General features: G+C 36.7%; 1 protein-coding gene across 8 annotated transcripts in view; it reads right to left on the bottom strand.

Annotated features, from left to right (window-relative positions):
- The window catches only part of HMGCLL1 (3-hydroxymethyl-3-methylglutaryl-CoA lyase like 1), a 200,719-nt gene that overhangs the window by 160,543 nt on the left and 13,464 nt on the right, over positions 1-26,712 (bottom strand). For 2 of the 8 annotated variants that reach the window (XM_041732598.1, XM_041732682.1), the window contains exon 1: positions 3,389-3,458. The exons of the other annotated variants lie outside the window; for them this stretch is intronic. The gene's annotated coding sequence lies outside the window, so the exon portion shown is untranslated. Of the gene's footprint in view, positions 1-3,388; positions 3,459-26,712 lie in introns of those variants that run through there. 8 annotated transcript variants of the gene reach the window in all.

Genomic DNA, 26,712 nt, shown 5'->3' with positions numbered 1-26,712 from the left:
CTTGCACATGATCCATCACCAAGATAACATCTCTAAGTCTTCATCCAGTCACAAGATATTGGCTAAGGGAGTTTTACAAAGTGGCAAGGCTATCTATAAAATTCATTTAGAATTCTTTGGCTCCCTTCTCATTCTCCTCTATGTTGCCTTTCGGCACTATAAACACAACCTGGGGCAGTTTGATCCTCCATACTAGTCAATGACTGACTCATATATGGCTCCTCACAGGAGTTTGTCTATCCCAGCCAAATCTCCCCAAGAGGGCCAAAGTTTCTGTATAGCAGCCAGGATTCACAGACTTAGAGACCTTTTGCTGTCATCTCCAATTATATCTAAATTTGGCAGACAGACAGCAGGACAGGCTAAGCTGTAAGAAGGTCCGGTTACTGCTATTCCTCTATCACAAGCATTACTTACCCCACCCCCTCAACTCCCAACTGAACTAAAGTTTTTTATGATTTACCTGGGTTCTTTCTGTAACATTGGCCAAATTTATTCCTACTATACTCCTACTAACTGTTGACAGAAAGAGGGAAGAAAACCTTCAGCCCACATAGTGTTGATCTTAGTGCTAGTTGTTACAATAGGTGGACCTGAGACTGACTGCCAGATGGCCAAGGAGGCTCTCCTGTCCCTAGGAAAGTTAGCATAACCAAGACACTACTCAGCCCTTGAATCTGCTTCCTTTATACCAGACAGCCACCATCTTCCCAATTTCTTATCATTAACATACAATAAAACAGACCATATTTTGCTCAATTGACTATAAAATCTGGTCAATATGTCTGTTAACAATTTCCACTGACTTCCTTCAAATCCCTTTAATCCATCAGAAAAGTTCTCATTCTTCCTCTTTCAGGAAGTCGTGCCTTCCTCTCTATACCATTCTTATTAACAATCTGAAACAACCTGTGAGGGACTAAGATTTTACCCTACATTCTAGCTCATAAGCAACCCTGCCACAGATTATGGGTGCTGGCAGAAGATATGCAGCTCTTGAATCAGAGACAAAGGCTTTATTGTTCACATTAATAGCAGTAGTCAGAGCAACAACATTTCTTCACACTGGTTCTCTGAGTATGACAGGAGCTGTGCTTGGGGAACCTGAGTATTTCATAATGGGCAGTTAGCATGCCTGCCTTTTGCTCTATTTCCCAAGTTGCTTACTAGACAAACACCTTGAAAAGATATTTCCAAAGAAAATTAATCAATGCCTTGCTAATAAGTCATACAGAAATGCAAGAGATCCACAAAGAATTGCTGCTCAACATCTTTATTACCTCAATTAATACTCAGCAACAAAAACTCTTATTATCTAAGATTCAATTAGTCATCTACTCAAGACTCTCATGACCTCCCCAAATAGAATTCATGAATTTCATTTCTGTGATCCCAGAGAGATTTATCTTAAAATAGGTCTTTAAATTACCACTTTGCCTATTTTGCATTTTTTATTATAAACCTTCAAAGTCATCAGGGGCACCTGGGTGGTTCCATCTATTAAGCATCCAACTCTTGATCTCAGTACAGGTCTTGATCTCAAAGTTGTGAGTTCAAGCCCCATGTTGGGCTCCACGCTGGGTGTGGAGCCTACTTAAAACAAAAACAAAACCAAAGATCCCTTCAGAGTCATCAGAATGGACACATACTAAACACTTGAATATTGTCCGTTAAATGAATGAATAGATTAATAAGCTTACATCTAAAATTTAGAAAAGGTGGGCCCTCCATTTATTCAATATATATCAGCAATATTATTATAGTTATTGGATATATAGAAATGAATCAATAAAACAAACAAACCCCTGCCCATAACAAGCTTATACTTTAGTGGCATAGGGCTCTGCATGCTACCTTTGGGGGGGATGGAGGGGAAGCAGTGTAGCCATGGCAATTTTTTCTTTACAGTGAATTTATGAGAGTTGATGAATGACTTATAGACTTATAGTTCTAAGGAATTGAGGTGTTTTCTTTTTTTAAGTGTGCAGAAGTTAGCAACATAGTCTTTGAACAGGCCTAAAGTCTGAATTTATTTTTATAGCATTAAAAGCTCTATGTTACTGAGCTCAGTGTATCCTGTTGAATGTGGAGTAGTGGAGGATACTAGTGAAAAACAAAAGCTGTATTATCCAGAACAAGGCTTTCAAAAAGCCATGTTATATGCCTGAATGTATGCCCACATTTGGTATCAGATTTCTAATGGTTCACTTTCATAGAACAACAAAAGCAATACTATCTTGCATTTACACGTTGCTGTATTATTCCAAAGCACTTTTCTATCTACATTTCATCTGTGAAGCTACCCTTTGAGGTAGGCAGAACTGAAAGAGAGATTAAGTGACTTTCTAAGGTTACCCAACTAAGTTCTCTGGCTCCTTCTCTAGTTTTCTTTAGGATGAGATTAAATATACCACAAACTATTGAGCTTAAGGTTGAGAAATAATGAACCATTCTTTTATGCAGAACATAAATGGGCTGCTTTACTCACATTTTCAATCTTACATAAAATTAAATGGAAGGCATATTTTGATGGGAGTTTCTCTGAAAACCTAATGGGGTGTGTGCATGTGTTTATTTTTTATATTTATACATAAAATATATCTGGGTGGCTTCTGTATATACAATCAACCCCCCTGATGGTGAGAGATGATTCCTTACTATTCACTTTACAAATACTGCTTTTTTCTCCCCTCTAAGAAAACACCCTAGAAATTTCCTGACAGATTTTTATATGTTCCACTCACTTCATTTCCTGAGGAGTAATTTTATGTGTAAATAAAGTCTTTATAATATTGACATATCCTGTTTCATAGCCAGTATTCTTCCCACGGAGAACTGCTATGCCAGCCAAATCAAATGCTCCCACTACACAGATGAGAAGTCTGAACCAAGAAGTTGTAGGATTTTCTTCTGAAACTAAACTGAACTTTTTAAGGGAGCGTTAATTGTCCACTTTTCCAAAAGAATCTAGTTTTTTCATCTCATCTTAAATATGCACAAATTCCATTTTGGAGTACCATTAAAACCCCCACATTCTCATATTTGTTCTTAGATATTTCCCTTTTAATGTAACATAGAAACACATAAAGCAGTATCACTGATTAAATAGATATGTACAGAAACCTTGGCCCTCTGGAGCAATCTAAAGACGTTTTTCTCTCCAGTGCCTTTCTAGGATGAAGGGATGAATCAACAAAGCTGATATTTGAAACCCTTCTTTCAGAATATCCATGTCCCAAAGTTGACTCAAAAGCAATCTCTGGCAGTTTAAGAATTTACTTGTAATGAGGTAAAAATAAGTTTGTAATGTACTATTAAGTCACTTCAAATTTTATGAACAATATATCTTAATTTACAAAATCAAAAGGTAAAGAAGGTATCCACTTACCTTTTAATAATTTTTGACAGCCAAAAGGAAAAGGGGAATGTGTGCAGGACTTTGTTCCCAATTGCATTGGGTCAATGTTTAACAGAGATTAAAAACAAGCTCTAAAAATGTGAACACTCTTCTCTATGTATGCATACTAATATTTGTTCTAGGTACTAAATGGAAAACTAATGCTGGGTGTCACTGTAGATATAAAGCATAATTAAATATGAATTCCTTCTGGGAATATGTAAATTTTATGAGCACTTAAATAAGAGCAGTTAAAAAAAGCAGAATATTATATAGTCTTGCAAGACTATCTGCCAATATAGCAGATTGAAATATAGAATGATGGACAGCATAAGATCTAAATTTATTAAAAATTTTAAAATGAGGGGGGGTGCCTGGGTGGCTTAGTTAAGTGCCTGCCTTTGGCTTAGGTCATGATCCCCAGAAGGTAGAGCCCTGCACTGGATTCCCTGCTCAGTGGGGAGCCTGCTTTCCTCTCTCCCCTCCCACCTTTGCTCATGCTCTCTCTCTCAACAAAATCTTAAAAAAAAAATTTTTTTTGAATGAGGCTCCTAACACTTGCATCACTAAAGTTCATTTCCCTGTTAAATAAATTCCATTTTTAAAAGTGTCTTGACCCTACCACCCAGTGATTACACTACTAGTTATTTACCCAAAGGATAAAAAAGTGATCTGAAGGGGCACCCACACCCCACTGTTTATAGCAGCAATGTCCATAATAGCCAAATTATGGAAAGGACCCAGATGTCCATCGACAAAGGAATGGATAAAGATGGTATGTGTGTGTGTGTGATGGAATATTACTCAGCCATCAAAAAGATGAAATCTTTCCATTTGCAATGATGTGGATGGAACTAGAGGATACTATGCCAAGCAAAATACGTCAGAGACAATTATCATATGATTTCATTCATGTGTGGAATTTAAGAAACAAAATAAGCACATGGGAGCGACAGAAAAATAAGATGAAATCAGACAAACCATAAGAGACTCCTAACTATGGGAAACAAACAGAGTTGCTGGAAGGGAGGCAGGTGGGGGGATGGCTTAATTAGGTAATGGGCATTAAGGAGGGCACATAATGTAATGAGCACTGGGTGTGATACATAACTGATGAGTCACTAAGCTCTATCTTTGAAACAAATTATATACTATATGTTAATTAATTGAATTTAAATAAAATTAAATTTAAAAATAAAGTGCCTTGAGTAGAGCACCTGGGTGACTCAGTCAGTTAAGTGGCCGACTCTTGGTTTTGGCTCAGGTCATGATCTCAGGGTCCTGGGATAGAGCCCTGAATCAGGCTCTGTACTCAGTAGGGAGTCTGCTTGTAGGTTCTCTTTCTCTTCCTCTCCCCCTTCCCCTGCTTTCACTCTCTCTCTCAAATAAATCTTTAAAATAAATAAATAAAAGTGTCTGGAGCAATAAATATATACACACATATTTAATAGGCATTCGTTATAATGCCTTAATAAAATCATAACTATTATAAATTAATATAAAATCATAACTATTATTAATATAGTGTATGATTGAAAATACAGAATATTAACATAATTAAGTTCATTAAACATGAATGGAAATCAATAGAAATAAAAGTGAGATGAAACATAGGAGAAACAAATTGAAGAAATCAAGAATAGTGTTTTTTAATGTGAGAATTCTATAATCTATCCAGTGAATATATTAAGATGATTTTAAAAGAATTAAAAAAAGAAAAACTTCAATGTATGGATACAGCATGAGATCTTGCATACACAGTTATGCTTCTTTAAGTGGTGGCTATTATTTACATTATTTAGCTTAAGAAATGATTTATTCTTGGGATGCCTGGGTGGCTTATCGGTTGAGTGTCTGCCTTCGTTTGGCTCGGGATGTGATCCCAGAGTCCTGGGATCGAGTCTCACATTGGGCTCCCTGCATGGGGCCTGCTTCTCCGTCTGCCTGTGTCTCTGCCTCTCTCTCTGTGTGTCTCTCATGAATAAATAAATAAAATCTTTTTTTAAAAATCATGGCTTTAAAAAAATGATTTATTCTTGCACTTATGGCAATTTAATAAAATAAACTTTATGAAAAATTAGCCAACATCATCTATAGCTTTTTCATTACTATTATCATTATCACAGTATTAAAGTTTAAAACAGTAATAAAAGTGTTCATTAGAAAGCCAAGAGAAAATGTTGGACTTGCAATATTTTAAGTACGGAAAGTTAGCTTTTCCCTAATATCTTTGCTAATATATAAAAATATATTTTACATATATATTATTATTACATATATATATTACATATATTTATTATTTAACCACTAAGATTGTTTTTAGCTCCTACAAATCCAAAAAGCAGCCAGATTGATTGAAAATGTGTACACACACACACATACACACTTAGAAAAACTCCAACTCCCAGGAAAAAATGTGATATGTCACCTAATACACCAAGTTTCATCATGGAAATATTTTTTTTAGGAAGACAAATTTCTTTTTTTTTTTCTGTGTTTTTAAAATTTTTAACTAATCTTGTACATGTAATGATACTTTATTGCAGTTTTAATTTATATTCCCAATGACCAATTAATTGAGCATTTTTTAATATTGGCCATTTGGATATTCTCTTCCATGGCATGCATGTCCAAGCTTTTGCCCACTGAGGAAGAAGTGTATCTGTCTCTTTCTTTTTTCCTTCTTTTCTTTCTTCCCTTCCTTCCCTCCCCTTCCCTCAAAGTTATGCTGGCTTCATAAAATGAATTGAGAAGTGTCTCTTTCCTATTTTCTGAAAGAGCTTGTTTAAAATTGGCAGATTTTTTTTTCCTAAAATCTTTTTTAATAATAAATTTATTTTTTATTGGTGTTCAATTTGCCAACATACAGAATAACACCCAGTGCTCATCCTGTCAAGTGGCCCCCTCAGTGCCCGTCACCCATTCACCCCCACCCCCCGCCCTCCTCCCCTTCCACCACCCCTAGTTCTCTTCCCAGAGTTAGGAGAAGAAATGTGTGGGAAATATCAGAAAGGGAGACAGAACATAAAGGAAGACAAATTTCAGAAAACAGTAGCTTATAATAGAATACACAACTATCTATGTTAAACTAGCTATACAAGCAGCATGACCTTATAGCCACAAAGTTTAGGAAAACTATTGGAATACATAATTTTGTCAAAGTTTTAAAGTTCATACACCCAAGCTGGTATAGCAGTGTTTTTGCTGCAGAAACTTGCCTTATTACTAAGGCAAGTTGTGGCTAAGAAACCACAACTCATTGTTCTAAATAGTTATTTAATTTTGGGTTTCCATTATCATTTGCAAAAAGCAATTAATTACATTGCTTTACATTACTTTTTGTTTTGCCATGTTGGTTGTATAACAATGGCAAACTATGAAATCACATCAGAGAGGTCCTATGAGTTCTCAGCTTTATGATACTCTTTATTAAGCACAAGAAGACTAGAGAATCCATTCAAACTTTAAATAAAATTTTTCAGATCTTAACGAAGCCCCTTTATCAAAATATTCTACTAGGTAATAAAGTAGGAGTTCAAAGTACAGTGGCTTTTCACTGGCTGATCTGTGATAGCCTCTCATTGGCCAGTCTGTTTCAGGAGAGGGAGAGAAGAGAAAAACCTTGCTTTCTTCTGCTGGCCTAGTAAACTAGTATCAATCTACAAAGATAAATCTGTCTTGTTGGGTTTGCAATTGATAAGGAGTGATAGAACATGAGTGCCACCCCTTCTGGCCTCCCAGCTCCGTATTAGTAAAGTTTCCTTTCATTAATTTTCATATTATTATGTATCTTAATATTTAGAGATGAGGTTAATATCCAAAATAAATATAGAACTTATAAACCTCAACACCAAAAGTAGTAATAATCCAATTAAAAATGGGCAGAGGACCTGAATAGACATTTTTCCAAAGAAAACAGACAATGGCCAACAGATACATGAAATGATGCTTAGTATTACTATCATCAGGGAAACACAAATGAAACCACAATGAGGTATCTCCTTATACCTGTTAGAAGCACTATAATAAAAAAGTCAAGAATAACATGTGATGGCAAGGATATGGGGAGAAAAGGAACCCCCATGCACTGTTGGTGGGAATGTAAACTGGCACAGCCACTGTGAAGAACAGTATAAAGTATAAAGGTTCCTCAAAAAGTCAGAAATACCACATGGGCCAGTAATACTGCAGGATATTTACCCAAAGAAAATGAAAATATTAACTCAAAGAGATATAAGCATCTTTCTGTTTACTGCAACATTATTTACAGTGGCCAAGATATGGAAGCAACATAAGTGTTGCTCAGTGGACAAATGGATAAAGATGTGGTACACATATACACAAACAGAAATATAACTCTGCCATAGAAAGGAGAAGATCTTACCATTTGCAACAACAAGGATAGACCTAGACGATATTATGCTAAGTGAAATAAGTCAGAGAAAGGCAAATATTATGCAATTTCACCCATATGCAGAATCTAAATAACAGACAAAAAGCAGAAACAGACTCCTAAATACAGAGAACAAACTGATGGTTGCCAGAGGGGAAGGAGGTGTCAGGATGGGCAAAATGGGTAAAGGCAAGTGGGATGTTACAGGCATCCAGTTATGGAACAAATAGGTGAAAGGGAAAAGTACAGCAAAGGGAATATAGTCAATGGTATCGTTAATAGTGTTGTATGGTGACAGAGGGGAGCTACACTTGTGGTGAGCACAGCATAATGTATATAGATTTGCTGAATCACTAGGTTGTACACCTGATACTAACTTAATGTGTGTCAACAATAGTTTGATTAAAAAATAATAATAAAACAAAGCATTGGCAAAGCATTGAGAAAACACGTGAAATAAAACAAAGATCATAACAGCTATGAAGATTTGTGGGAAAGCCGTGCTCCATACTGTACACATAATGGCCATTAGACAAATAAAAGGCACACGCAGCCATGTTTTGTTCATGCACTTAATTCTAACTGGGTAGCTAATGCTAGAAATTGGTCAAAGAAAGCCATTTGGATATAGAAATCAATTCTCATGGTTTTACCCTAGTTAAAATTTTTGTAAAATAAATCATTATTCTAGTACTTTTGTTTCTAATACTACTACTAAAGCAAATCCTAGGAGGCCATCTTATGTGGTAGTGAAACTCTGGAGACAAAAGACCTGGCTCTACCAGGTACTTGATGCACAAACCTAGCTTTACTACATATTTGGATGCACAAACTTGAGGAAATAATTTGATTACTATTCCTCATTATCCTCTTTTTAAAGTGGGAATGTGACTCTCCTCTGAGCCAAGCAGTCCTTGGCTTATAAGTATATTGTGAAGATTGAATATGAATATAAAGCATTTAACTTGGTGAAGAGTTAATACTTGATCAATGTTTATCAGGTGCCTTTAAGACTAACACAAAGACATGAATATTTTAAAAGAATAGCTTAAAATTATTCCACTATCACTTTAAAATATACCAATTTGTTTAAAAGTTACAATGAAAGAAATCATTGTAAATAGCAGAGCTACTATAATTCTAGCCACAATCAAAATAATACATGGAAATTATTCAAGGTCTTTCAACAAGGAGCTCAGAACAGTTTGGAGACATTATCCTATTCTGGAGCCTGCCAACAATTTTATACACCTCCAGTGCTGACACCATCGACTCCACCCATCCTGTTCCACTTGGCAATGTCAACCTCAGTTTGAACCTTTGAGAGGCAACAGAAGGGCACTCAATTAAGAGGGTAAATAAGAGCTCATATTCAAAATCTGGCTGAAGAATGCCATAAATGAACATAGGAGTCACAGTTACTTACTTGTTGGAAATGTTCTCCTGGAAAAAAAATATGAATTTAAAAAGCAAATTAAATAATTAATAATTCTGATTGGCATCATATGCTCAAGGCAAGAGTAACAAAAAAAAAAAAGGCCCATAATCCTCTCCACAAGCTAGATTTTAATTTTTTTCTTCCTTTCAATATCAAAGGAAGGTATGGAGGATCTAAATTTTTTTTTAAAAAAGAAGAATGACAACAACAAGAAGAACAATGTAGATCTTTTTGTGTAATGCAGCGTCAGATGCATTGAGTCATTGGGTCAGAATGAAGCTGACCCATACTCTTGAGCATAGGCTCATAATGCTTTCAAGCAACCCAGTTACTCATTTTGTCATCACTCTCAGAGTACACTGATTGTTATAACTGCCACTATAGGAAATGGAATACAAAAGCTTCCTGACTGCAAAATTTATCAGAATTTTCAGAAATCTCATCATTTGCGATATTCAAAATATATAGAGAATAAAATATACTGAAACACTCAAAACAGTGGAAGGAGGCTTAGAACATTTCGAAAAAGTTAAACCAATGCACGTGACCCTTTGAGGCATGGAGTCCAGAGCAGGACCCTAAGAGTGGTTATGTCTAAAACTGAGACTTCTTTGTTCCTCTACAATCTGTCCTCCTAAAGGCTTCCACATCTCAGTAAATGACATATTTTTCTTTTTAAACTGCTTCTGTAAGACTGAACATGTGTGCCCTCACAAATTCTCAATGTGATTGTTGAAACCCAATCCTCAATGTGATAATACTTGGAGGCAGGGCTTCTGGGAGATGATTATGTCATAACAGTGGAGACCTCATGAATGAGATTCGTGCCCTTATAAAAGAGACCCTGAAGAGTTCCCACTATACTTCCACCATGTGAGGACACAAGAAGGAAGTAAATTCTCGCCAGACACTGAATCAGCCAGCCCCCTAATGTTGGGAACTCTCATTATCAAGAACTGAGAAATAAATTAGTTATGTATAAGCCTCCCAGTTTATAGTATTCTATTATAGTGACCCCAATAGATTAAGGTAACAGCTAAAGCCTACACGTGGACTCATCCTTGATTCCTCTCTTCTTCGTGTGCCCTCTATCAGGTCCGTCAGCAAACCATATTCTATCTTTGAAATAATCATCTCTCACCTGGATTACTGGAAGAGCACTGTAGACTGCCTCTTCACATCTACTCTTGCCACCCCCTCTGGAAGACAGCAACCTTACTAACTCGTTTAAAACATAAAACCAATCACATAATTCCTCTGGTTCAATAACCTCCATGATTTCCCATTTCCCTTAGAGAAAAATTCAAAGTTTGTACCATGGCTTTTGAGGCCTCCAAGATGTTGTACCTTATTACTTTCCTGAGCTCCTCTACCATTCCTCCTTCACTCCTGTTCCAACCACAATGAATTCCTTGCAATCTCTTGAACACTTCCCCTGCTGGACTGCTCTTCCCCCCATGTAGCTCTGTGACTCACTTCCTCTTTTTTTCATGTCTCTATTCTTTATAAAGCCAATATGGGAAAACAACAACAACAACTAAAGTCTTCTTCACCATCTTATTGCCCTTAATCTTTATTATTCTTCTAGTATTCATCACCACCTAGCATATTGTGTGTATATCTATTTAATTATCTATTATCTGTCTCTTCCCATTAGACTAAGAGTCCCTTGAGCGTATGGACTCATTTAAGTTAACTGCTGTATCCCAGCTCTCTGAACTGAGTCTGGCACATGGAACATGCTCAGTAAACACTTATGGAATAAATAAATGGATAGGATTTATTAAATCAGAGTTTATACAAGTTAGTCATATAATAAAGGGTGTTCACACTCATTATGGCTTAGAAAACCAACAAAAATTCACTATATGTAGTGCTTTCTTCTAGTCTTTGGATGACAACTGGAATCATTATTTGCACATGAACTGTCTAAGGAAAGCTTTCAAAAACACAATAGAAGTTGCATGTGGTAAAGAAGCTTTAACTAAACGAAGTTAGGTCACACATCTGGACCACTGCTATTCTTAGAATGTCCTGTGGTCTAAAGGAATATACATGTTTCTGTTGTACAGATTCTCCTGAGCAGGGTGGGATAGAGTTGAAATTTTCTACTGGTATTAGTGGCTATGATAGAGACCAAGATATATCCAGTCTTGACCCTGAGGGTCTAAACACTTACCAGTATGCAGGTATGCAGAATCTTTGCGGGGAGGGGCCCCTATATTAAAGTAGAAGAATTGTGATCATTGCTATCAGCATCAATTACCAAGGGCTCTATAGGATTCTGTGACTAGTAAGCTGGACTTTCTTTTATCCATTCATTGGATAAAGCATGGCATACATACTGCAGTGAACACAAGAGGCAAAAGACTCCTTCATGGAGTTTGTAGACAACAGCAAAAAATAAAATAAAAAAAAAAAATATGAGTGTTACAAAGAAATCAATGAGGGAAATGGAAGAGGAATTTGGAGGATAGGAGACATGTTGCAAGTTTACATAAGAAGGTGCACTTTGAGAAAAGAATAGAAGGAGGTGATGGGACTGAAAGCCAAGTTATACAGAGGTCTTGTGAAAGGGCCTTCTAACAGCTTGTGCCACATTCTCCGAGTTGACTGGGGGGAAATGTATCCGGTGTGTTAACTGTTATAGGAAGAGCTAGAAGGACTGTGTTAAGTGGAGAAGAATGAGCAAAAAGTAAAAACAAGTAATAAAGGAAAATAAAGGGTTTGACAGTATAGAGGGCGCCTAGGTAAAGACTTATTCCCAGTCTTTCAAAATCTGCTTCCTCATTTAACTCCTTCCCACCCTCACTGTGAACTCCAGTGCTGCCCTGTCTGGAGCTTCAAACCTCAAGCCAGGCTGGAGCAGAACTCCATTAGGTTGCCTGGCTGTACCTCCTGCTTCCTGAGGACACTTGTCCACAGCAACCCCAGCCCTGCATTCAGTAATTTCTAGACTGCTTCTCTCTCTGACTTCTCACCTGTCTCTGCTTTCTAACATACTGACTTTTCCTGGCCCTAATTCTAATTAAAACTTATGTTTTGTTTCCTTGGGGCTCTGAACGCAACTGATGAGGTTTGCTACCGGCTTTATTACACTTTCCTTTCCAGGTGGCCAATTTCATTTTAGAGACACTCTATCTTAAACCCCAGAGGTGTCTCTAATGTTGGAAATGTGAGCCGGCTAGTGAGGGGTGGTCTGTGGCGGCTGAATTTCTGATCCTTCTTAAACCACATCATGTGTGCATTTGTTCATTCCATGTACGCCGAAATCTACCCCTGCTTAAATGTTCTCCATATATTGGGAAGTAGGGGGAATACTCAATAAATTATGTTGCCTAAATAGAGTACAGCTGGTAAGCACACAGTACTTAAATGTGCTCCATGTACTTAAGACTACGCCTAATTCATTCCACAGAGTCCTACTCTCAAGCTGAACAAGTGAGCAACAGAATACTTAGACAAAAGTTTAACCTGCTGGGGTCAATCTAAAACACCCTGCCTTTCCAGAATTCAGGTAGAACCTACCCAGAAAACTCAGTTCTGTTTCAGACTTCATTTAAACAGACAAAAAAAAAAAAAAAAAAGTAAAAAGGGTCAATTTTACAATGTAATAGGTAGAGGATGACCTTACAAAGAACAGGGTTTCTGTAATTTTTATTTAACACAAGAATTAACAGAAATAGGTGGAATATGAGGATGAAATTTTCTTAAAGTCAGGACTGTTAAAAAGCTTGAAGGGTTATTGATGGATGACTACAATAAGACACTCTGAAATATAAGGTAGCCATTATATTCCTTTTTGTTTGAAGTGGTCCTGGTTTATACCTGTTGTCCTAGGGTAATTAAAATTACTCTCTTTTACTCTCATTGTACTCAACTATGGATCATAAGTTACATGATCATCTCACTTAAATTTCCTACATTAATTTACTTTGAAGGAATACAGACTTAATTTCACTATATATCCCTTCTACCCCTATCATAATAAAGTTTTCATAGTGACAGGTAAGATCCCTGTCTCTGCCGCTATCACTTTCAGTCTATGTTACTATGATAACCAAGAATAATCACAAATAAGCAAAGCCATTCCATCAAGAATGCTTTAATCCCAATACCTGGACTGTCCTAGAAAGTGAGCCTTTTCCAGTGCCTATGTTTCTATAAACAGAACTGGCAACGAAAAAAAGACTTGTCCTCAACACTACTTCCTCCAAACCTGCTTCTTGATTTTTTAAAAAATTTTCTATCTTGCAATGGATCCACCATCCTAGAACTATCACAACATTCAAAATCTCACTAAAAGTGAGATTCCTGACCATGGAATCTGTCAGGACTATGATCTTGGTTATCAATGTTCCATCTTTACCCTGAGATAACCCAGAATAAATTTTGGGTAGGCAAATACTCCCAGACCTTTCACCTAGTAATGGAACCAACCCTATTCAGAAATGGACTCGATTTTTGTTTTTAATGATAAATATGAGCCTTTTGTGGAAAAATAAACCATCCCCTACCATCGGCAGGGGTTCAGAACAAGCTTCCCCAAAATGCAGCATACAGATTATTTTGAGCTGAAGACAATCAAGGCCCTTAAAGACAGAGCTTTTTACCTCCCTGTTAACTGCTTCTAAGAATTTACACAGAGGTCCTGGTCTAGAAGGAAGCTATTATCAGAGATTAACTATGAAGAGTATAAGCTACGAATGGTAAACTGAAGAGAGCTTGACAGGACCTGTTCATTCAAATATCTGTATCCTACTATCTCTGCATGTCATGACAAACATTTGTTCACCAACCTTTTGTTACTCCCAGCTTCCTGTGAATTATCTTTCTTCCCTTTGAAACTTCAGACCCCTACCCTCTTCTGTTGGTCTCAGGATGACATATAAACCTAATTGCCTGTCTCTGAGCGTCTTGTGTCTTTGAAATTAAATTTAATTTTTCTTCTATTAATCTGTCTCTGGTCAGTTTAATTAATACACCAGTCCTATCCTTCCTAAATCCCCCCCCCCCAAAAAAAATACCTAGAAAGAGAATGAAAATTTTTCTGTGCCTACAAGTGACCTTCAGCAGGCTAGACACTGTTCACTCTGGGACTTTTGTAGCTGAGAGATCCTAGGACTTCTGACAAACACCAGCAGAGGTAAGAATTCTTCCCATGTCAGTCTCCCCAATCTCTACCTGCAGGGTCTAATGGGAACAAGAGTAGTAAGAGTCCTTTTTCCTTTTTTAAATTTGGATTACCAGGAAAAAATACTGTTTAAACTAGTTTCTTAGGTATAATAACTCTGTCAAAATTTAGTATGAGTATTCTTATTTTCTATTGATTCCTTTCTCCCAGAGATAGTCATTTTGTTTTATGTCCTGAGAGCTTGGCTTTAAAACCAGATATTCTCTGGTTTTTTATTCTTGCTAGTCTCCACCAACCAAAAGATATATGTATCAGTGTGAATCCAGAAGAGCCAAATAGGATGTGGATCTGATAAGAAAAACAAGATTTAGTCCAACTTGAGCTGGACTGGGTCCAAGGTGAGGTGGCATTCCTTTGTCCAATTGTGCCAGCTCTCAGGGGGAGTTTGTCATAAAATATCTCAGTCCATAAAGGATCTTGGTCATCTCAATCTTCAGTGTGTTGTTACTGCTGGCAAAGTCCTATTCCAGAAGCACCTGCCCAGGGTCACAGATTAGCAAGACTATGACTGGAGGCAACTCACATTCTTATGAGACACTATAGACCACTTGCACTATACCTTTCTAACCAGTGTGACAACAAAGGTTTTTTGCCTTCTTAGACTAACCCTGGAAGTGAACTTTCTGGATTTTTGTGAGGGCTACATCTTTTGTACTCTCATTTCGGATGGCTTTTGCAGAAAAGCTTATTGGTTTGAGTCACTATTAAGAATATAAGATCCAGGGATCCCTGGGTGGCGCAGCGGTTTGGCGCCTGCCTTTGGCCCAGGGCGCGATCCTGGAGACCCGGGATCGAATCCCACATCAGGCTCCCAGTGCATGGAGCCTGTTTCTCCCTCTGCCTGTGTCTCTGCCTCTCTCTCTCTCTCTCTCTCTGTGACTATCATAAATAAATTTAAAAAATTAAAAAAAAAAAAAAAAGAATATAAGATCCTACTCCTCAATGGCCACATGATGGATCCTTTGAATTTGCTATATTTGAAAGAAAAACATTTTAAGAGTACTCATCCTAAGTAATTGTCTTATTGATACCTATGGAAAGGTATGGAAAGACCAAATTAAAAAGAGGACACAGAGGATTATAATGGCTAATCTTAGGGATGCTCTTAAGAACAGAAATTAGACTTATAATAAAAATGAGGGTCCACATTAACCCGATGTTAATTTCCCTTCTTTAAAAACTACCCCATCTCCTCAGCAAATTCCCAGACCCTCCTGCAAATAAGGAAATGTATCAGCTAGAAGTGAATGGACAAAGGTTAATAGAAGCAGTACTGGAAGTTTTCACCCTACAGTGAATGGGTCTAAGGCTGAATTGTGAATTCAGAAAGGAGAGTTGTTGAATGTTTTATACAGACTTTCCTAACCTCCTGGGGTTGACGAGACTCTGAGGAATTTTCTGGTAAATTGCTAACTTAAATAGCTAAGGGAAATTAAAATTAATGAAAAATCTTGCCAAATTCTGGCAGATATTGGAATCTGCTGAGGGGACCTTAGGAAAACTGGCAGAAGCCAGCTACAAGCAAAGATTCTTGCCAGATTCAGCTCTTTTGCATCTCTGTCTATAGGGCCCAGAGCCAAGAGAGGAAAATAAAATAGGACATCTCTTCCTTTCCAAATCCAGACCTATTGGTTATTGATCCTTTCTGTCTCAGAGGTAGTATTGCCTTCTTGTTTGTCCCATTTTGTGCCCTGAGAATCTGGGTTGGCTTTCCATCTGCCTGGACTATGCAGGTTGTCAGTTCTTTCTTTTGGTTATCCTTATGAATGATTCCAGATCTTGTGATGATATCTTCTGCACCTTCCTTAAGGACACCTCTTAGGTCCACAGAGTTGTTTAGTACTACCAGAAATATTTACCATTTGTCCCAGCTGAAATATGACAAGATATTTGAAAGGACTTAATAACTCTGATTAGAAATCTTGGCCACATTGGAAGCTGATATTCATAGCCTAGTATTCTTTTTAGACCTTCTGCTCTAAGCTTAATGTGTCCAGAGGAAAAGGAAAACATTCCAATGTAGGTTGATGGATAGGTCAAATCTTTATTATCCAGAATATTCCCCAGTTCTTTGAGGAATTAAAAGCAACTGTCCTTATCTAAAAAATCTTTGAAAAACCAGAAATGCAGCTCCAGGCACAACACACAGGCCACTTATCCTTTTTTCACTAATCCCAAAACCTCCCCTATATATCTCAAAAGACTTCTAAGTATTGTAAAAATTCTGGCCTTAGGGGAGTAAGAGTCCTTCTAAGAGGAACTTGCATTCTTTCACTGTGCCTTTGAAATGTAAATGTTTTACCTCACCTTCCCTGGGAATTCTTAATTAGGTTATTACTTTAAAATGCCAACTTCAGAAAGGTATTTTTTTTAATCAAAAGAAAGAGAAAAGTTTATTTGAACCTTAGAAAAATAAAAAAAAAAAAAAAGTCGCCTCATGTGCCTTCTGCACAAATATCTATTTCATGGTTAAAATTTTAGAATGGAAACTATGAGGTCTGTGCTTGTCTTTATGATCATGACTGTCTATATATGTGTATTGTTGATGTGTGGTATCTTCTAACTCTGGATGGTACTGCCAAAATTAATTTTAAAAAGGATTTAAATTTTACCTATGTAATCAAGCCACTAAAATTGAATTGTTACTGTAAGTACTTTTAAAATAAGCTTTATTATCAACAGTATACTTATGTAAAACTGGAATTTAATTTTCTTTCATCTACTAAGAAGACAGTTTTCTTGAACTACTGTCCTGACCTTGAGAAGACAGTGTAAAAGGATCTTCTTTACCTTTAATATACATAGAAAACAAAAATTTTGACAATTTGTCTTATAAAAATAGCTTTCTGTTATCAAGTCTTTGATTACTCAAGAAAACTGAGTTTTCTCTATTAAAAAAAACAAAGTTTTGTGGATTTTGTTTTAGGTTTTTTTTTAAACAACTATTTTATGTATTTGCCTTTGAAGTCTTTGTCACTATGGCTAAATAGATAACTAAGTATGGTTTCACAGTGACCTCTGTATGATCCCCTTTGACTGTTTTAAAATCTTTTGAAACTTTTGACAAATTTCCCCAAAATCAAGTTCTAAACGATATATTTGACCTTGAACCAACTTTGAGATTTTTCAGAGGGTCCCTGGAATGTCTCGAAAGAGTTGTTCCTGCTCCTTAAAGAAAAAAAAAAAAAAGAAAAAGATGTTAAACTAATTAAGCTTCATATATTAAATTACATGGGAACCATTGTCAAAATAATACTAATAGTAAGCTGCCTTTTTATGTTGTCTTTGTAGGTATTTTTAAGTATTCCAGAAATTGTAAAACATTCCTAGAAATTTGGTGTATCCTCATTACAATGTTATCATTTGTAATTCTGATTATCTTAAAATATTGTGTGTGTCACAGAAATAACCAAATTCCTTGTCAACTGCATTATAATGAACTCTCATCTGACCTTTAGCCATTGCCATTTTTAAGCCTTTGTCACTTAAGGTTATTGTTTTTAATGTTGTTGCAGAAGTATTTCTCCAAAAGTGTTTCAGCTTCAAAGAAATTTATGAAAGGATTCTGGTAAGTACTCTAAAATACAGTTTTGTTAAATTTCAAATCATACCACTGAAGTAAGCAATTACAGAACTCCATGGGGGGAAACTGATGGCTTCATAACACTGCTAACAAAAGACCAAAATCAACACAAATTGATTACATGGGCTTGAGGAAATGACGAGGAGGATTTTAATTTTTATGACTTTTTGTTTAAAATATTACCAATTCTTTAATCACATTTTCCAAACATAAGAAAATCTGTTCTCTTAAGCTGTGACTTAGAACAATTTAGCAGAATATATCTTAATAAGCAAAGATAAAACATCTATCTTTTTCTCCTTGCCTGATCCCTCCAGAATTTGAAAACCCTCTGGGAGTATTCTTATTTTCATGGCAATATAGTTATTTGCCTAAGTTCAGTAAGAATCTCTTCATCTTGTAACAGGACACAATCTGAAACATAGGTTATGTCACCAAAGCTTTGATTGGAATATCATATTTGGAGAATGATGTGCACAAACTCAGATATGACCAGATAGCTTTAAGGAACTAAGATTGACTCTATGAAGCTAATAAAAACCCCTTGGAAAAATCAGCCTGGCACCTTGCTCATAGGGTTCCCATCAGCCTTGCCAGGTGAATGAGGTTACTTTCTGGCAGGTATAGAAACCTCAGTATATTTGGTAGACCTTGGGAAGAGAAAAATTAACCTGAAACTATAGGTATTGCTGGTGACGTCTAATGGCAAGTCATTGGCTTGACATCCTCACGTCAAGAGGCTTTTAGAGTTCAATCTGAGATTGTTTTATAAAAAGTTCCAGCAAAATTGGGAGGTGCCTAGGCAGCCCAGTCAGTTGAGTAACCAACTCTTGATTTGGGCTCAGGCCATGATCTCAGGGTCATGAGACTGTGCCCCACCTTGGGCTCTGCCCTGAGTGTGTATCCTGCTTAAGATTCTCTCTCCTTATCCCACTCCCAGCATGCATGTGCTCTCTCTCAAAGAAAAAAATTCCAGAAAAGCAGATTTAAAAGAGCCTATATGATCAATCACTACTTTGCTATAATTATGTAAATAATTAGGTTAAATTTATTGACACTAGATTTTATCTGTGAATAAATTAGTCTGTTTACCTTATTACTTTGATTAAAATAGGGATTATAGAGAACATTATGTTTTAATAATATAAACCTTTGTGAATATCAAATTCTAGTGCTGTTAATTGTCCAAGGTTTTGTTTTCTATCTATAAATTGGACTAGAATCCTAAATTCTTCCTGTTTTTCTTTTCAGTATGCGGCTAAAATTCTCCAAACTTAAAATTGTCCTGACTTGGAATCATTAACAACTAAAATTGTCCTTTTCCCTAAGCCATACAAGCTAGAGTTGGACAATTTGCTATGAACTTCAGAGAAAACACAACAGTTCACGTATAGACAATAATCATACCAGTTGCTGGGTGACCACCTAGAAAGATCACCAAGACATTCAAACTACAAACCAGGAATGTCTATCAGAGTGCTTCTCCCTGCCCTCACTCCATCTGAGGATGCTTCAAGCCAGACATCTAGAAATTTTCTTGACTAGCTGCCTTCAGAGCTCAGAAACTGGGATTATAGTCTAATCATTAACCATTTTTTTCTTTTGTTTCCATAGGAATGTCTCTTATTAAAAATCTAACAGGGGCACCTGGGTAGCTCAATAGTTGAATGTCTGCCTTTAGCTCAGGTTGTGATCCCAGGGTCCTGGATCAAGTCCAGCATCAGGGATGCAGGGAGCCTGCTTCTCCCTCTGCCTTTGTCTCTGCCCCTCTGTGTCTCTCATGAATATATAAAATCTTTAAAATGAATAAATAAATGAATGAATGAATGAATGAATGAATAAAATCTGATTGCACCATAAACTTAACTTTGGAAGTCCATCTGCATCACCACCTCCTGAAATGAGACACAATTATCTAACTGAACACAGCTATTCTCAGGAGTATAACTAAGGATCTTTTGCTAACAAAAGATCAAAATCAACACAAATGTTGATTTGACTAGTTTAGGGAAATGGAAATAATCTACCAACTCAAATTCTGGACTGTCAAACTTCTTAGCAAAATTTTATAGGTGAGACTGAAGGGGGTTCAGAATGAGTCTCCCCAAAATTTGTCACTTTGGCATATAGATTATTTTGAGCTGAAGACAATCAAGACCCAAAAGACTCAAAGAGCTTTTTTACTTCCCCATTAACTGCCTTTAAGAATTTAGATTCAGACCTGGTCCAGGAAGAGAGCTATCACCAGAGATAACTGTAAGAATTATAGGCTAGGTTGGTAAGCTAGGGGGAGCTCTGCAGAGCCTGTTTGTCCAAATACCTGTGTCCCACTGTTTCTGTGTAGCACGACATTTACCAAACTTTTGCTCTTCCCATCTTTCTAATAATTGTCTTTCCCTTCTTTGAAGCTCCAGATCCCTATTCCCTTTCTCCTTGGTTTGGGATGTTGTATAAGCCTCGACTGCTGGACTATCCTTGAGCTACTTATGTTTTTGTGGGACTCCTTTAATGAAATTATTTTCTTTCATTTAACTAATAGACCAGCCCAAAGAACCGGGGTCGGGGGGGGGGGGTCTGGATTTTTCCTACCTCTATACATCTAAACATTGAGATTTTATATTACTTCCTTCCTTTATTCAACAATTCATTCATTCATTCATTCATTCACAGTTTAGAGTGGAAAATAGTCACTAAGAGAAAAGGAAAGGAAGATCTGATCATTTACGAAAAGAGCAAAAAATTTCTGTAGAAAGCAATTTAAAGCAAAACTGTCATTATGTATTATGAACAAGGTGGTATCAAACTGCTAAAGCACAACCACTTACTTGATCAAAGCCTTGGATTTCTATTTACAAAATCCAGAGCTCTCTTAGGACTTTAAAGTAGGGCCAATGTAATCAGAGTAAGACTCTAAAGGTATAATGCAGGATGTCTTTCCAACTCTAAGAAATGATTTCCAGTGGCTCTGAATAACTAGACATCATCACTGTCCTTTACTATTTCAAAAAAATATGTTTGAGTATGTTCTGTATTATGTGAATCTCACGTTCTGTTTCATGTGATACCTATAAGCTAGTCTGTTCAAATTCCAATTCCAGTTTTTTATAAGTTCAGCTGTGATCTATGGTTCATTCTGTTAAGTCTTCTCCATAATCCCTCCGTTCCATATTATATATACACCTTCAGTGCTTCCTTCCCTCCCTCACATCCTAACACCTTCATTTAATCACTTCTTAATCATTTGCCTGAAAAGTAAACCCTGCAGTCACTTATTGTTTCCTTCCAGATGCTGCTGTGGAATGACTCCCCATGGGCTTCACCTAACATTCCATCCATGTTCATCTGGCTGTGCAGACTGTGATTCCAGCACTCTAAAGCTTTTAAGCTCTTTCTTTCCAAGAAAACTCATAGCTAACACCATTATTTCCTCACAAAAACAGCTAACATCTGCAGACTAAAACATCAAAACAAAGAAAAAACTTTGTGCACAGCTCTACTAAAGTTGGATGCAAACTTTATCAGCCATTTTAGGCAGTAAATCAATGTTCTTTTTTTCAATTTCCATTAAAAAAATAAACCATAAAGGCTGATTTTCAATTTCCCCTCAGAGGAACAGTTAACAAACAGGTTACATGTAATGACTAATTAGTCTTTATTCCTTCCAGCTAAGCAAACTAAGCTTCTATTTGGAAACTCAAACTCTAACAAAATTTATCAGGTTGCTCAATAAAGTTTAATTTTATTCTACACATAACTAGTTTATTTCAGCAGTATTATTTATTCAATTTATTCAGGGAACAAGTATGCCAACAAACCACTTATTCTAAACTAAAAGTATTCAGTGTTTATTAAAATTATTGTTTGGACTCTCATATTAATAACTTTGAATATAATTAAACTGTATTCTTATAAAATCATTTTTAAAACTTTGATCATATTTGTTTTACAACCTCAGTTAATGGAGATTCTTTTTGGAAGTAAGGTCCTTATAATACAAGACTAAGACAAAGCTCAAGCCTCATCATTCCAGCTGTTTCCTGTATAGATCATAATGGCCTTTAGTCATGGGCAATTCCTTTAGATCAGTATTTCTCAAATTTTAATGTGCATACGAATCCCCTGTAGAGCTTATTAAAACACAGTTTCTTGGGCCCATCTCCAGAGATCATTATTCATTAGGTCAAGCTGGGTCCATGAATTTGCATTTCTAACCAGCTCACAGATAATGGTGATACTATTGATCCAAGGACCACAATTTGAGAACCAGGAGTCTTGTTTAAGCCAACTTAAAAGAAAAGCTATACGATTACATTTAAGAGCTTATCACTATCAACTACAAATTCAATAAAATCCCTCTGCCAATATAATGTAAAAATAAAAATTAAAATCACAATCTTTATATTGATCTCCATTCTAGTTTCATAGCATGAATAGCACTTCCTAACTTCTTCTTTTCAAATACCATTATTTCATGTCTAAATGAAAATGATTTATCTTTCCTCATCGGGACCATTTCAAACTAGTCTTCCAGCATATGCTAGAGTAATTAACAGATGAAATTTTAAACCATAAAAGCAGAATCTCAAACAATTCCACAAACTCTCTTTATAAAGTTTTCAAGTCATTTGAACATTTTTCTACCTCCCATTAAATTTTTGGTGGTATTTAGAAATACCAATATTTGCAACATCTATGTATATTAGAGCACACGAGAAGAAACATATATGTAGTCATTATGTTAATGTTGAACAGCTTGAGAGAATGGGAGATGGTTGCTCAGGAAAGGCCTCAGGATCTGCTGCCCCCACCACCAGGCCATCTGGCTTCTAGGGCCTCTTTACAGTCCTTGAGGAAGGAAAAAGTTGGAACATCAATGGTTGACTTACACAGGTTTGGTGTGGCAAGAATAGATCCTACTGTCCAAAGTGACCTAATACCAGATGTAATAACTCATAGTGGTTCAAGTTTGAAATAATATAGTGAAATCTCAAGGACACTAGAAGATGTCAGAATAACTCAAGCAATCAACTATAAGGCAGGGGGGAAAAATGTGAGGCACTGTGGAAGATTCTATATAAATCGATTTCTTGGGGATCCCTGGGTGGCTCAGCGGTTTAGCGCCGCCTTCGCCCCGGAGCATGATCCTGGAGTCCTGGATCAAGTCCCCCGTCAGGCTCCCTGCATGGAGCCTGCTTCTCCCTCTGCCTATGTCTCTGCCTCTCTCTCTCTCTCTCTCTCTCTCTCTCTCTGTCTCTCAAGAATACATAAATAAAATCTTTAAAAAAATAAAAAATAAAAAAAAATCGATTTCTTCTTTTAGATGCCCATTTTTCAGTAGTCTCTCCCAGTTTTTCTTCTATCAATCTCAGACACAACATCTCAATTGCTCCAGCTCCTAATTTCTCTTTGCCCAGTTCATCATTTCCCCTGAGTGTTCTGACTCCAAAAAAAACCATGCTTTGATATACTATCATTTACCCAACAGTAATAAATATGAACTTACATATATTCATAGACCTAAACCTACATACATGAAGATGGACATTCATACTCATAAACACATTTGGACATGGATGGGGTGACTTTCAGTGAGTAGGTATATATGCCTTCACATGATGATAAACATAATCATGGGAACAAGATTATGAGCTATAAATGTTTGTCCAGATGAAAATTAGAGCACCTAAAATGTGTCAGCACTTGGAAAGTATCCAATGTTTTATAAAGTATCAACTAGGGTTGATAAAGTGTTAATATGTGCTTATAGGGATGTTAAGGCCAAAACGTGAAAAATAAAACACATACCCTACAATCCAAATATAATTATACTCTGCCACAATAGTAATACAAATAACAAAAGTATGTAAGAATATGCTTTGTTTTTCTGGTTTTCAACTCCTGTGGTCTTTATCATCTATGAGAATTGTATATGTTACTAATGATTAGGCACAAATTTAATTTTTCACACACAGGATTTCTTCCTAGAAATTAATGATGTATCTATTGTCTAGCATGTCTCAGCCCATTTTTATTATTCTTGGCATTTACTTCCTCCTATTCCTATTAGTTAATGGATAAGTTCTCCAACTACTTTAGGAATATGAAAACAGAAGAAAGTTAGTACATGGAGTTTGAGTAATTAATTAATCTGATACCAAGTTTTGCCTGTGGTTTCATCAAAACTAGTTATCAGGAGTTCATACAAAATTCATAACAAGAATCATTTTTATTTCCCTTTACCAACAGTTTAAAAAGAAGCTGCTACTCCTCTCTTGCTTTTGCTTTCATTAGTAAAAGGGCACCTGGGTGGTTCTGTGGTTGAGCATCTGCCTTTGGCTCAGGTTGAGTCTGGGATCAAGTCCTGTATCAGGCCCTGCAAGGAGCCTGCTTCTTCCTCTGCGTATAGCTCCGCCTCCCTCTGTGTCTCTCTCATGAATAAATAAATAAAATCTTTTAAAAAAAGAAGAGTCAAGAGGCTTGAGGCTTCCTCTGGGGTGGATCGGGCAGCCATACAGCTTGATCCTCCCAAAGAACAAAGCCCCAGTGGCAAGAAAAAAGGAGGAACTACAGCAAGAGGCCACCTCAACTTTCCCTACTTCAGCATTGTTTCTTAGAACTGCTAAGCAGAAATGGGAAAACAGCAAAGCAACATGAAAGTGCATCTGTGATGGTGTAAATTCAACTCAAATGTTCAGTCATAATGTGACTGGTTTCTCATTTATTTCTCAAATGGAAACATCTTGAAGATTTTCTCTTAGGTATACCTTGTAGGGCTAGAACACTGCCTTGTGGTTATGTGATTATTTTTTTTTTCTCACCCATTACCTTTTTTTTTTTTTTTTAAGATTTTTATTTATTTACTCATGAGGGACACAGAGAGAGAGAGAGGCAGAGACACAGGCAGAGGGAGAAGCAGGCTCTATGCAGGGAGCCTGATGCGGGACCCAATCCCAGGACTCCAGGACCACGCCCTAGGCCAAAGGCAGGCACCAAACCACTGAGCCACCCAGGGATCCCCACCCATTACCTTTTTTTATTCAATGATTAATTATATACAATTTGTTTCATTATCTTTACTTTTTGACCTTCTGTATCAAACAGAAAATTCTTGCTTTCTATGCTTCAAACAGCTCAGGTCTTACTAATAAGGAGTTTTTTATTATCCTCACAATAGAACATCAGCACATTTTATGTGACCAAGTTTTTTGGTTTTTTTTTTGTTCCATTTATTTTATTATAGTGTGGTTTTCCTCTACACACTACAGTTTTGGATGACCACTTAGAAAAAAGAATAAAGATGCAGTAGTTGAAAGAAATAGATTTTTCCAACAGAACTTAGCCAGGAACTTTCAGGTGTGTGAAGTCTACATACATAATATTTGGTATGGATATGATGCATTTTATATAAATCAGACCTTTTGGGTATGACTTTAAGTCAATTGTACTTGCCCTAAGTTTTTTTTTTTTTTTTAATACTTTTAAATTTATTTATTCATGAGAGACACAGAAAGACAGGGAGAGACATAGGCCGAGGAAGAAGCAGACTCCGTGAAGGGAGCCTGATGCGGGACTCAATCCCAAGACTCTGGGATCACAACCTGAGCCAAAGGCAGGTGCTCAACCACTAAGCCACCCAACCACTAAGCCGCCCAGGTGCCCTGTACTTGCCCCAAGTTTAATCTAGCTATTGAAAAACTAAGAAGGGATAGATTTCTCAGAAATATCCTATAAAACCAGCAGTAAATGAAGGGCTGCTGTTAGGTACAGAGCAAAAGGGGAAGGCTGTGAAAGATTTACCAAGAACAATGGCATCATTTTAAAGAATCTGAATAACTTCTCTCTGAAATAAGAATGATTCATTCAGCTTCATCCACCTCGGTTTTTAAATACTGGATCTCAAAACGAACTAATGAGGGAAGATGAGCTATAATCATCCCAAGTCATTTGTAACCAACTGCAGTTTCCTTCCTTAAAGTGATAGATTAATCTAGAACCTTACTGATTATGTTAAATGAAAAGAAGTTATAGTAAATGAGTACAAACAATTTTCTTATAATTGAAGTTTGTACTGGTCAATAGACTGACAGGATATAGCATGAGAAATATTGGCTTTGGGACCTGTATGGATTCAAGTCCATTGTCTCTCCGAGTTATGTGGCCTGCAGAGATTTTTATTAACTCTGAGCCTCCCTCAACTCCTATTAAAAGTGAACATAATGGGATCTTTTTCACACAAATCTAAGTGTTCAGAAGTTAAATAATGCCCTTAGCAAAGTCACTGGAATAAGTTGGCCATCTGGTAAAGAGTGGCTGCTGATACTGATGCTGTGTGAGGGGGCACTTGGGTGGCTCAGTTGGTTAAGCATCTGCCTTTAGCTCAGGTCATGATCCAGGGGTCCTGGGATGGAGCCCCATGTCAGGCTCCCTGCTGAGCCTGCTACTCCCTCTTCCGCTCCCATTGCTTGTGCTCTTTCTCTGTGTCAAATAAATAAGTATTAAAAAAAATCAGTGCTGTGTTAATTCCCAAGTTCTTGTTAACAATACTCTATTAACAGTTGATGTAGCATTTTGTATCTCTTCTATTCTCTCATTTGTCCTATTTGGTAAATCAGTTGCAAATCGAGAGCAGGAAGGCTAAAATAATACTATTGCCCCTAAATAATTTTTTATTAAGACAAATTATATACATTCTATTTAACAAGTTATC

This window comes from Vulpes lagopus, chromosome 1 (assembly GCF_018345385.1).
Source record: "Vulpes lagopus strain Blue_001 chromosome 1, ASM1834538v1, whole genome shotgun sequence".
In the NCBI taxonomy this organism is placed as follows: Eukaryota; Metazoa; Chordata; class Mammalia; order Carnivora; family Canidae; genus Vulpes; species Vulpes lagopus.
This window is presented reverse-complemented; position numbering and strand designations above follow the sequence as displayed.